Source organism: Balaenoptera acutorostrata, chromosome 13 (genome assembly GCF_949987535.1).
Source record: "Balaenoptera acutorostrata chromosome 13, mBalAcu1.1, whole genome shotgun sequence".
NCBI lineage: Eukaryota > Metazoa > Chordata > Mammalia > Artiodactyla > Balaenopteridae > Balaenoptera > Balaenoptera acutorostrata.
Window position 1 is genome coordinate 17,306,865 of NC_080076.1, and position 13,315 is coordinate 17,320,179.

Below are 13,315 nucleotides of genomic sequence, written 5' to 3' on the forward strand. Positions count from 1 at the left end.
GTTCCAAAGCTATTGCTGGGGGAGCAGCACGGATTGGTGACAGATTGGCTTTGCAAGACAAGGAGACGGCATCAAGTCAAGTTTCCAGTTTCGGTGCTACTGGGGGAAGATGCTGTCAGATGATAGAAAACAAAGGAAGAAGAGCGGGTCTGAGGCTCAGGGAAATAAAAGGACTTGGGTTTCTTGATCTGGTGTTATCTTCTCAGTGTGCAGGTAGAGATCTCCAAGAGGCTGTCAGAGGTCAGACCAGAACTCAGTCCAGAGGTCAGAAGTGGACCCCCAGTGTGGGAGGCTCTGCCTCTGAGCCTGCCTTCAGACTGACCATTTATTCTGGTACTTAAGTCATAAATCACTGTCGTCTTTTTTTTTCTTGTTAAGTAAGTCTTATCTTCTCAACTAAACCCCATGGTTGCACGGTCCAATACGGTAGCCACTACCTACAAGAAGCTATTTAAATTTAATTAAAATCAATTAAAATTCAGTTCCTTGGTAACACTAGTCACACTTTTAAGTGTTCAACAGCCTCATATGCCTAATGGCTACTATACTGGACAACACAGAGAACATTTCCATAATCACAGAAAGTTCTACTGGACGGTGCTGCTCCAAGGGCACCAACTCAATGAAAGAAGGTAGCAGGATTTGAATTATGTCTCGTGAGAGGGAAGATTGGAAAGAAGGGCAGGAGGGAGGAAAGGACCCCAATTATAACTCAGAACACTGCAGAAGAGTTAAACTATGGAACACAGCTATCTGGAAATGAGACAGGCATTATGGTAATCACATGTTCTAGGATCAAGATTTCTTCTCAAAGATTAAAGACAAGCATGCAAATTAGGTACCTATAAATTAAAGAGATGTGAAGACTAATAAAGCAAATACTATGTAGTATAGCATGGTCTTCCTGCATCTAGACATTTAAAAAATCGTTCTATACATAGAAGAATTGCAGAGATAGTGACTTCATAGTGAGTGTGATTAAGATCTGGGAGTTTTCGCTGATGAGGCCAGTATCATAACAAGGTTGCTAAGTCTTGCAAAATATTCACAGAAAAAGCATTCAGGAGGAAAGAAAAGAGGTAAAATTCCAACAGGGATTCTTGGTCCCTTTAAGAGAATTATGGCCCTCCTGGACAATAGAGGCAAAGGGCTGGTGGAACTGAAAACAGCTGAAGGAGTGGGGGTGGCCGATGACCTAGAAAACTACCCAGAGGGAAGCCAGACCAGGCCCAGAGGATGACCCGCAGGGGAAGGAGACCGCAAGCACATGGGAGGAAAGCCTCGGAACAGTTCTATCTGGGCAGACTGGCTGCGACCACGTCCACCTGCTCCAGAAAAGCACGGCTGTCACAGGAGACAAATTCCACTAGAATCACACTCGAGCACCCATACAATTTCTGTCTCTTCTAATGCCAGTTCTGCATGGCTTGCCCCGAACCACGCAGGTCTGTCTCATACTCTCCTTTCCACCCCTCCAACCAAATACTGTTTGGACTGTTTCGCCCGAAAAGTGCTGGCATTACATTTCTTTCTTTTGGTGACAGCACTGGATGTCTCTGTTTCTGACTCTCAAAGAGAACGGAACCATGGCATTCCCAGTGGTCACCACGAGTCCTTTGCGGTTATCACTATTCTATATCCTTTCACCTGGAAATACATCCCTGAAGAAGCGATGGAGGAGCAGGTGGGCTTAGGGGTCAGCAGCAGGCTGAGGAGTTAGCAATGGGTGGAGGCCAAGGTCAGTCACAGGCTAAGTGACATCTGCATTTCCACAGGCCTCACACCTAACATGACTCAAACATACACCTCGGCAAGAATGCAAATTCTTCCACGTATGGACAGGTTTTTAGACTGGCTCTCAATTAGAAATGTTAAATCCTCGAATGCCTAGAATCCATAGCAATTCAGTGATGATGGGGAGGGGCAGGGAGGGTACCAGTGAACGATGTCCACGAGACGACTGCACTGGCAAGAGTCCCAGCTTCCAGGACATCGCCACTCTCCTCCACTGATTCAAAATTCTCTTCTTACCGGAAGAGTTGGTAAAACTCCACGTAAAAGGTCTTCAAAGAATCCATTTATCAATGGCCTTTTTGTTCCAAACCTAATCATAAGACAGGAAACATTTTAAAATTCCTTTGAGATGCCTGAGACAAGAATTATCTTGTGTTTCTAGCTCTAAAAATGATAATAAACAGTTGCACTTTGTTGAAAGCCAAAAATCATAGCTCCAAATCTAAAATTACATATATTTTTATTTTATTTTATTTTTTTTGGCCGTGCCACTTGCAGGATTTTAGTTCCCCAACCAGGGATCGAACCCGGGCCCTCGGCAGTGAGAGTGCGGAGTCCTAACCACTGGACCGCAAGGGAAGTCCCTAAAATTCTGTATTTTTCATGGCAGTCATAACTCTGACCTCTCGCAATAAAGTGAAATCTAGGTTTCTGGGGAGAGTGTGTAGTTTGGCCGGAAGGAACTGGAAGAGGTCTGAGTTTCAGGAGGCAGGGACTCCCAAGGGTCCCCAAGAAGACATTCCCCAGGTGAATTCCCCATGGCTGAGAGAAACTGCCAGTCATCTCAGAGAAATTACAGACAAATATCAGAGATGGGCAAAGGTCCCAGCGTTGAAAGAAGTGACGAATCACATTATAAATTATACGGACGGGGCTTATGGCAGTTTATCCCTCCACCAGCACCACCAATTGGCTGTTTTTTCTCAGATCTCTTCCTTACTTGTCTTTAGGTGTCAGTTTAAGTATCATGTTTTCTGAAAATGTCTTTCCAGGGCTCCTAGATTCGTTAAGTTCTCCTGCAATAAGCTCCCATAGGACCCTGTATTTCTCCTCTCACCCTTTTTGGTCACTGGCTTTTTAAATTAGCTATCATGGCCAAAGACGAAGCTCTCGGAGGGCAGAGCCTAGACAGATCTCGGGAACTGACAAGAAGAATGGTCCACGGGCAGCCGCCCAACGCCAGAGAGACACAAGGCAACCACTCCTCTTGCTCAGGACTGTTCTCCTAGACTCTAGCAAACAGATGGGCACCCCATGTTTCAGGGGGAATGAATAAATGATATTCATCCAAAGCAATGTTCTAGAGTGAATCACTAAATGTTTTATGAACATTTAGAAAAGAAAAATCTCCAGCAAAGGTTTGCTAAGAATAAAAGACGTGCACACTTATTCCCTTTTCTGAGAAGGTGAAAAGTTCAAGGGCATGTTGCATACTAGTGGACGTGGACCCTGGCCAGCTTACAACCAAAACACACTGTATTCTTCTAGACAAGATGATGATGTGAAGGTGAAGTGACGCTAATGTGAGCTGGGGCTTAGTTGTACCCAGCTGCTCACTCTTATCCGAAGCCCAATCATTAGAAAACGCCAGGGGTCCTCCGGGGGTTCTGTCACGGGGCTCTATGATTAGCTCCATCCTGGGCCACACTGTGAGCCAGGAAAATCTGGAGGGGGTTATTGATGGCAGGCTAAACCAATTTGTAGGTGATACACACAACCAGATAAAATGTCAGATAACTGGATCAGAATCCAACAAGATTTCATCAGAATGGGTGACGGGCCAAATCTCACAGGATGGAGTTTTATAGTGGTGAGCGCTGTGTGTGCTTAGCTGCCTGAGTCAATGCCGAGGGATGGAAGAAACAGAATGGGAGAGCATCAAAAGCGGGGGGGTGGGGGGGGATCCTTGGGGTTTTAGTTCATCTTTGGCGCAATATGACTCAACTCTGTGACAGTATAATTACTCCCAGTCCAGAGCAGGGAACGTCATCACACTGTGCCCTGGACCAGCGTTATGTGCAAACCCAAGAGGCATGACTTGGGAGGGAGGTGGTCATTTTGCTTTGTTTTTTTAAGTAAATAGGACAAAATCTACATAATAGAACACTAAGCAACCATAAGAATGAGGATGTTCTCTACGGACAGATTTGAAAATCCAAGATGTACTGTCACATGAAACGGCTAGGTGGAGATGTGGGGTGACGCCATCCTTTACATAAAAAGGAGATGGAAGGACGCGTGTGTACGTGGATACACACGAATTATGTGTTTGCGTGTCATAAAGTAAACTTTGCAAGGACATCAGAAACTGGTACCACTGGCTGATGCTGAGGACAGAAATTAGTTGGTTAGGGACAGGTAAGAGACAGAAATAGACACACACACACATATATCACTGTATGGCCTTCTTTACGCTTTTAATTTAAAACCATTTACATATATTAACAACTCAAAAAAATTGTTCTTAAGTAGCCAGGATAGTTAATAAACAAACAAACATCACTGGAAGACTTAAAAAAAAGAAAAACGGGTTAAACACATTTCTAAGAGCAGATTCTTTCTGCAGGAAGTGGGTGGGTTGGCAGAAACCAAGTCATCTTCTCTTACGAGGCCGCAGAGGACAAACCCCAACCCCAGGAGTGAAAGCTGCAGGAAGGCAGATGCGCCTCACTGAGGGAAGGAACTTCCAGCTGTTAACCCTGGTCAAACACGGAGCAGGTGGCCTCCCGAGGCAGAGAGATGGCCGGTTAGCCCCAGAGCAAGAGAAAAGATCGGCACCTGCCAGAAGTATCACCAAGGAGGAAGAAAATGAAGCAGATGGTCCCTGGCGCCCCTTCCCAACTCTGAGATGCCGCGATTTTAGAAGACAGGCATATGGGGGGCGGGGGTGAAGAACTCATCTGAAATTTATGCGAGATCACACCCTGCCAGCAGAATGGATACGTGTAACTTCTCTAAGACAAAACAAAGGAGTAAGAATCACAACCCCCATCCACCACACAGTGAAACACAAGACTATTCATAAATCAGGATGCTTCCTGACTCTCAGCCAGTTCCAAAACATCACGAATGAAATAACCATTAGAAATGAACTAAGAGCATTTGTAAACAGTATTTTTTTTGGTTTGTTGGTTGTTGTTCTTATTCCACAAAGGATTTATGGTGGCTAACTGGCTCTATATGTGATGTTTAAAATCCCTTTATGAAGAATGGCAACACTTCTTCTACAATGGGCCGGTCTTAGAATCATTCCAAGAGTTAACACAAGGGAAGGACTAGGTAAGAGGGCAGGAGGTCACTGATTCAAGGAGTGGCTGAAGTTAGCTTGAACGCTGCAGGAAAAGCTAAACTCAAACACCACGGAGGAGCACAGTCATCTGCTGCAAGGGGAGAGTCAAGATAAATCTCACCCAGGGAGAAGCTGCCAACACAACTGAGCTGTCCCATCAGAACTTCAAGAAGCCACGGCACTCGGTGCCACAAGCCTAGGAGAGCTGCAGGCGTCAACCACAGGACAGCGGATCCTGCGGGGGGGCGAGGGGGGGGCGACAAGGATAATGGAACTTGTGCAACCACCAGGACCAGAGGCCCAGATAGCAACCCTTACTTCGAACCCATCCCTCCTCCCTCCTCACTCCCTTTCTACCATCGTCCGCGGCTGAAAGCCAGCAGTACACCGTGCATGATGCTCACCTGTAGTTTATCTACCAGGTATCTGGACACCTGAGGCAAAACCTTCAGGGTCACTGGCTTCACGTTTAAAAGGAGACAAGCATACTGGCTGTAATGATCTCACGTCGGGCAGAACCACTGCTTCTAATAGCTGTACTTCCTTAAAATGTGCAAATGTGTGTTATCAGATTTCACATTTCAGCTGAGCCTCATTACCCAGCAATGCCCCTTTATTACAAAGACATAACTCATATCAGCAACTCATTAATAAGATAGTGACTCAAAAATTCTATTTCCTAATTTATCAGAATTGTGCTAAATTATTTTTTTCCAGTTTCTTCCTAAAATTACGTAAGATAATTTTCAAATCAGTGCTAACTTTGACTTTTTTTAAACTTAAAACTATCAAAATCAAGTTTTCTAGTCCTTTTTCAAACTACAAAATAATCTCAACTACTACGTGGGTGTGTGCTGCTTCGAAAGAGAGGTATAGTGAAGTAATACCAGAACTAAAATTACAAATGTGTTACTTCCAAAAGAATGATTTCGGAGGAAAAAGAAAACAAGAAGGTTCAGGAAATTTTTTTCAGACAGCTGCAGGAGGCTAGATGGTGTTAGGGAGCGAGTTATCTGAAAGACCATGTGAAATACATTTTAAAATATTTATTCCTTTCACAGTAATATTTTATGAAGTTTGATTACTTTCAAATGGTCCTAATATGGATTTCACATAATATAGGAGGGGAGAAATTCCAAAAGGAAGTAATCCCTTCAAAACTGCTTTCATTTTTTTTTCTACCTACAAATGTACACACACACATCTCCCTATATCTGAACAGCATCTGAAACACAGGAGGTCCTCATCAATATGTGATGGATAGCTGGGTATCATGAATAATATTTGGGTGTTACACTGGCAGCACCTTCTGAACATTTGGCAAACTGTTTGCAGCTTCCTCGTTCCAGATGGGGGCTGGGACTCAGCGGGTATTCAAAGTTAGAGCTGTGATCATCACCTACTTAGGCCCCTTGTGGGTACAGCACACAATCCCCTATCTTCCTCTGCACCCCACAGTCCTTGCTCTCTGAAACAGAGTTCACAGGCAGGCCTCGCTCTGCACAGAACTGAGTTCAGCTACCACAGAATCGGGCAAGGTGAAGGCCACCTGTGTACAGTGTTTTCATTTTAGGGAACTTTTTTCTTGGACTTAGGGTCTTTTTTAAGGCCCACGTCTCATGTCCATTTCTTCCTTCCTAAGAGTTTTCTATTGAATACTGCATTCATTTTATTGATCAATTTCTATCCGATGCTACTTCTTTCTATATTTTGAAATTCATGTTTAATTTTTTTTTTTTCCGGCTGCATTGGGTCTTCGTTGCTGAGCACGAGCTTTCTCTAGTTGCAGCGAGCGGGGGCTACTCTTACTTGCAGTGTGCGTGCTTCTCATTGCGGTGGCTTCTCTTGTTGCGGACCACGGGATCCAGGTGCGTAGGCTTCAGTAGCTGTGGCTCGCAGGCTCAGTAGTTGCAGCTCACGGGCTCTAGAGCGCAGGCTCAGTAGTTGTGGAGCACGGGCTTAGTTGCACCGTGGCATGTGGGATCTTCCCGGACCAGGGCTCAAACCCGTGTGCCCTGCATGGGCAGGCGGATTCTTAACTACTGCGCCACCAGGGAAGCCCAAAATTCATGTTTAATTTTAACGCCAAGCTCTCTGCACTTGGTTTTGACGGTCAATATTTCACAAAGTTTTACCGACTTGCTTCTCCTTTGAATCTACCAACATGCCAGCCTAGGGGACGCCACGTCAACCTCTTCCCACTTCCAAGTGCGATCTCCTCCCCTGCAGCGACATGTTTTATACCTTTCACAAGGCCTCTGCTGTCCTTCAGGACCATCTATAAAGAGCCTGTTATGTTTATAATGGTGATTTTAAAGTTTTTAAAATTATTATCAAATGAGAGACTGTAGAAAGACAGGAACCAACCATCCATCCACAGGATGATAAAGCTCATGATATATGACCGGTCCACTCAAGGAGCCTTTGAGCCAGATCCCTTCCACAGCCTGGACCGGCTCATTTCACCTCCCCTCTCCCCAAAACCCTGAGGATGCAGAGAGCAACAGCCACCCACCCTTCAAGTGGCCGTTCACAACCATGGAATTTGTGCATTTCCCACACTGGACCGGTGCTACTTCCCTGCAAGAGTCTATGCAGGAAGAAGTGCCAAGAACCCACAGGGCCGGCATGGAGCATCTTCTTGGAGTACCAATTTTTCTGGAAGTCGTGATGAATAGGACAGTGGTTCTCAGAGTGCGGACCCCCAACTATCAGCAACTGCATCACCTGGCAACTTGGTGGAAATGCCGGTTCTCAGGCCCCACCCAACACTCCAGAACCAGAATCTCTGGGGCTGGGGTCCAGTGATCTGTGTTTACAAGCTCCCAGGTGATCCTGAAGTGCAATAAAGTTTGCGAAAGAATATTATATTAAACAAAGCATCATGCAGCAAAATGGGCAATTTGCACCCGTTTTTAAGATCTCCCATTTGCGGGGACAAGCTTAGTCCCCTCTTCCAGGGAAAACGGACAGAAACGTGTGAGAAGCGCCAACAAAATTTCTAAATGCAGGGACCCCAGACCTGCACCTGCAACCCTAAGCCCTCCTCCCACATATCCCAGCCCTGAGTCTCTCTCTGAGCCAGCAATGCCGGGAAGAGGAGCTGGGATCTACACCCAAAACTGAACAGGTCCTCAGTGTTCACCTCCTCCCTCTGTTCCCACGCCTCAAAGCTTCCCAATGACTCTTATCAAGAATCACTCTGTGGGAGAGAACAGACACCAAAACATTTCCAACGGTTCCTCCAGCATGGCGGAAAAACGTGACTGTTTCACTTTGAGTGTAATTCTCCATCATGCCTGAGTTGTTTTGTTTATCTTTTTTTTATTTCTCCAAAGAGCATTTATTTTACTTTCAAAATGAGAAATTAAACTGTTTTCAGGAGGAGGTAGAAGCACTTTATGCCACAACAGTTTCTTTTTATGTCACCCCACGTTTACCCAATCTTGCCGATTCTTTCTAGCCTATGGTATAGATGCTCTGACACTCAACTTCATCATATATATATATATAAATAATATATTTGAATCGACCTCCCTTCTCTCCCCCCGCCTACTGAAGGATCTCATTCTCTTCCTGTGCTGACGCATCAACACTCCGGCAGCCCTGGTCACCATCAGTCTAGGACTCTCTTGTGACCATGGACCCCCATTCCACCCTCTCTGCTCTCTAACCCCAGAGTCAAGTCCATTACTATTAACACTTGACCCTATGCGTCCAATATGACTCAAACTACTAACCAGCCTAGTCCAGGCTGCCCCCCCCAACACACACACACACACACACACACACACACACACACATACACACACACACAACTGTGAGTCCCGTCACCAGTCTACAGCCTTCTCTTTCACAACCATCCCGTAAATGACCATGCTATGGTGATTTCTGTATTTTCACACACAGAAACCTTCATATTTAGTGACCCTCATTGGGCACCTACTACGCGCCAGAAACTTACATTTTGAATTACCGCAACTCACCCCTGACCTCCTGCAACAAACCATGATGCAAAAAAAACATTAAAATATATGGGTAAAAACAATGGAACTTGGACAAACTCTGCGGAGAAAGAAACAGGAAGAGAACAGGTGGGCCAGGCGGACGGAAACCTGCAGAGCAGTTCTCAAAAGGGAACCTGCAGAGCAGTTCTCAAAAAGGGTTTCTCCCGTCCCGTGTTTTCTCTGGGGCAGAAGGAGCAGTTCCTTTCCCACAGCCCGAGTCCCAACGGTGTGTACAGACAGGCGTAATTTTCAGAATCATTTTAGGAGAGCACATGAGAGATGCACCTTTGGCAAAGGAAGGGCTCCCCAGAACCAACGTCGTTAGTCACCAGAAAATGACCCTCAGGAAAGTTATGAAATCCCCTGGAGAGGTTTTTAAAAAGGAGATGAGATTCCAAACTCTCTGCCTGGTTGAGGTGGGGCCTGCGCTCCCTAACAGAGTTCAAGTTCAAAGTCCTTTTGCAGTTGGAGGAGGCGGGGATTTACACTAACTTACTCGAGGGAAGGAGAGGAGAGGGGAAGGGACAGGGCAAGGTCACAGTAGACAGGGAGTCACTCCGACTCCCACCCCCACTGAACCAAGGTCCCCCCGTATGGAAAACAGTGCCCTTGGCCTTGGTGCCTGCCAGCTCCGGGCACCATGCAATGACGGCCAGCAAGTGCAGGCAGGCCAGCTCATAAGTCGCCGGTTACCTGAAGGAATGAATGCCTTGTGCCCGCCTCAGAAAAGGAGCTGTCCGTGCACCCTCACTCCCACCCCTCCGTAAGTAAATACTCAAAGCAATCTAACCATCTGAAGTCTAAAATGCATTTTGTCAGCCCGAGTAACTGGTGCTCTTAACGTTCTCCTTCTAAGCACTAGCAACAAAGATTTCAAATTCGTTAAAATTTATCAGAAACGTAAAGGAAGGTGGCATAGGCCAGCAGGGCAAATGACAGGTAAACGGATGCACTGATTCCAGAATTAAAAAGGCACCATCCCTTCACACAGAATGCTATGTAATTCAGCTCTTTATATTTAAATCTTCATCAAATCCTTTAAACAGGCAAATAATGAAGCATTACAAAACCTAAAAGAAAACTCATCTTTCTTCCCAAAAATGATTTAACATTTGTACTCAATATTCAGCATCAGAAAGAGCTTTACCCACATTAAACTGCATAGAAATAAATTACCATCCCCAGTAAAGCTTCATTTCTCACTATACAATTTAAGAGAAACATTTCACAGATGCCCGTTTCTTTTTCCTTCGAGAAAACAAAAGTCATAACTTTCATAATGTTCATACATTTTAAAGCCATTCATTTTCTTGAGTTTTCTTCCCCAAAGCAACTTCTCCTTTAAGAAAACCTATCAGGCCCATTGAGACTTGCTTCTAAACAAAAGTTCACAACCCTGAGTTTGAACAAAATCCTTCCAGAGAGAAGTAAACTAGGTCAACTATGTTAGAGTTGAATTACTGGCTGAAGAATCTCAAGGTAATGTCAAACTACTATGACTCTGGATGAATCCGCAGAATTTAAAAATGCCCCAGGAAGGTAAAACGCCTTACCCCTCCAAAAAAAGTCTCACCAAGTGGCATTAATTCCTTAAACGCAAGACGTCTCGTTTAGGCGAATAACTAAACATTAAAGGTGAGATTAGCTGGAAAACTCAAGGGAATGGGCAGTTCTGAGGAGTATGCGGAAGTGCTGGCTGCCACTAAGGGTAACTTTCCACTGCCAGGTGACAGGGAAAAGGACAGTGGCTTTAACTTCCCTCCCAGCAAAGTGCAGCCCAGGTGTGGGCCACTCTGAGGAGCCCTGCTCTAGTCCCACCTCACGTCACATCACCTAAGGAACCTGCCCCCTCGACACCATCCTTCAGATTTTCAGAGCCCCACACATGACCTCTTTAGGAAACGTAACGACTTAGACCCAGAAAACTCCGTGGTCCGTGCCTCTCCACCTTGGGTAAATGCTTAGGGGTACACCCTGTCTCCAAGTAACACTTTTAGTGTCATCTCTTCCCTGCGCAAATGCTCCTCTTCTTCCCCTTCCCATTTATGTAATGATACAGCTGGACGGAGGTTTCTCAGAAAGCATCTGCTTGGTTTCACTCAGGATAAATGTTAGTCTCCTTGTACGTGCGAGACCATCAGCAGTGCTTTCATCCGGTCAAGGGACATTTAAACTCTTAGCAACCTCTTAAAGCAATCAATCAGATGATGAGATCTTCAAATATCCAAAATATGGATTCACCTTTCTTCTAAGAAAGATCTAACAAGCTGCTGCACATTGGCCTACTGTCACAAAAAGCATAAAATTAAGTCGATGTTACGGGCTGAATTGAGTGTGGTCCTCCTCCTCTACCCGTGCCCCCAAATCCACAGGTTGAAGTCCTAACTCTCTGCCCCTCAGGATGTGACTCTATTTGGAGATAAGGCCTTTAAAGGGGTGATCAAGTCAAAATGAGGCCTTGAGGGGCGGGCCCTTCTCCAGTCTCACTGGTGTCCTTATAAGAGGAAATCTGGCTGTGAAGAGACTCCAGGCACCCACGCACAGAGGAAAGACCACGTGCTTCTAGCCTCCAGAACTACGAGGAAGAAATTTCTGTTGTTGAAACCATGCTGTCTGCGCTTTTCGATACGGCAGCCCAAGCAAACTCACAGAGTTGGAAAGAGAAAATTGGGGTTAAATGACCAATTAATTAAGCAAGACAGCAGTATAAGATATAACAGCAGTGAAAACGATCTTCAGATGGGCAATTCTAGGGGAGAAAAAAGGATGAACCCCGTGGGTCTTGAGTCCTTCCCCGGGGGCACATGGCGTGACCCATAAACCACATTCTCAGCCTGGCCCCTCCGGCAGTGCGGCCAGAGGGCAGCATCCCCGCCCTGTAGACAGGACCTGGCAGGTGAGGTGGGCCCGGCAGGACGGGTGAGATTGGCTGGCAGAGAAGAAGGGGTAGCAAGGAGAGGCCGCGTGCATTCAAAACCCCAACTGAGAAAACAACAACAACAAAAATTGAACAAAGGGCAAGAGGAATCAACCCGGCAACATATAAGCAAATGCACGTGTGAAATAACTGGCCCATCTTCCTCATCACCATATCCAAGTTAAAATATGTGATTTAATCTCTTAAATTAGGAGAAATTCAAAATTTTAACACTCAACGCTGTTTATGCAAACACAGCACATTCAGAGCATGATAATTCGCAGACAGGAGCGCTGAAGCTTGGGGGTCAGGGGGAGACAGAAGTGACCTGACCAAGGTCATGGGGCTGTAAGAGGCAGAGGTCAGGCAGAAACTCAGGTCTTCCTAGAACAGTGCTTCTCAACTGGGGGTGACTGCCATAAAAGGGAAATTTGGCAATGTGTAGACATTTTTGATTGTCACCACGCGGGGAGGTGCCACTGCTCCCTACCGGATAGAGGCCAGGGACGCTGCAAACATCCCACAACGCACAGGTCAGCCCCCAAACACAAAGAATTGCCCAGCCCAACAGTTGACAGTGCCACCCTGGGGAAGCCGTGTTCTAGAACCCAAGCCAGTGCAACTACAGTCTTGCAACCTTTCCCTAAGTTTGAGATAATTTTTTTTTTAAAAAGTTACCAACTGGACTTCCCTGGTGGCGCAGTGGTTAAGAATCCGCCTGCCAATGCAGGGGACATGGGTTCAAGCCCTGGTCTGGGAAGATCCCACATGCCGCAGAGCAACTAAGCCCGTGAGCCACAACTCCTAAGCCCGCTTGCCACAATTACTGAATCCCATGCGCCTAGAGCCCGTGCTCCGCAACAAGAGAAGCCACTGCAATGAGAAGCCTGAGCACCGCAACGAAGAGTAGACCCCGCTCGCTGCAACTAGAGAAAGCCCGAGCGCAGCAACGAAGACCCAACGCAGCCAAAAATAAATAAATTAATTAATTAATTAAAAAAAAAAAAGTTACCAACACACACCAAAGCATTAGAGAGAGACAGAGAGGCACGAAGTCAAAGCTGTCAAGCACAATACAAAACATTCTGTTTTCAACCAAGAAAAACCTCCCAGTCCTCGGGCTTCTGGCACCAGACTAAGCTCACACGGGCTCCACCTGGATCCTGAGACAGTGAACCCCAGCCTCCGACCACGCCCACTTGGTCAACTCTCCCCCCGCCCCCCGACCCGCTCCACACATCTTTGTGGACGCTTACACAATCTGTGGGGTCCAGTGGAAGATGGAAATGTGGGCCCTTCGTCCGAAAC

The 13,315-nt window shown here is 46.0% G+C and overlaps 1 protein-coding gene across 4 annotated transcripts in view; it reads right to left on the reverse strand.

Annotated features, from left to right (window-relative positions):
• NEDD4L (NEDD4 like E3 ubiquitin protein ligase) overlaps window positions 1-13,315 on the reverse strand; it is a 348,067-nt gene that overhangs the window by 250,899 nt on the left and 83,853 nt on the right. Inside the window, exon 1 of one of the 4 annotated variants that reach the window (XM_007191978.2) lies at window positions 2,032-2,053. The exons of the other annotated variants lie outside the window; for them this stretch is intronic. The gene's annotated coding sequence lies outside the window, so the exon portion shown is untranslated. Of the gene's footprint in view, window positions 1-2,031; window positions 2,054-13,315 lie in introns of those variants that run through there. 4 annotated transcript variants of the gene reach the window in all.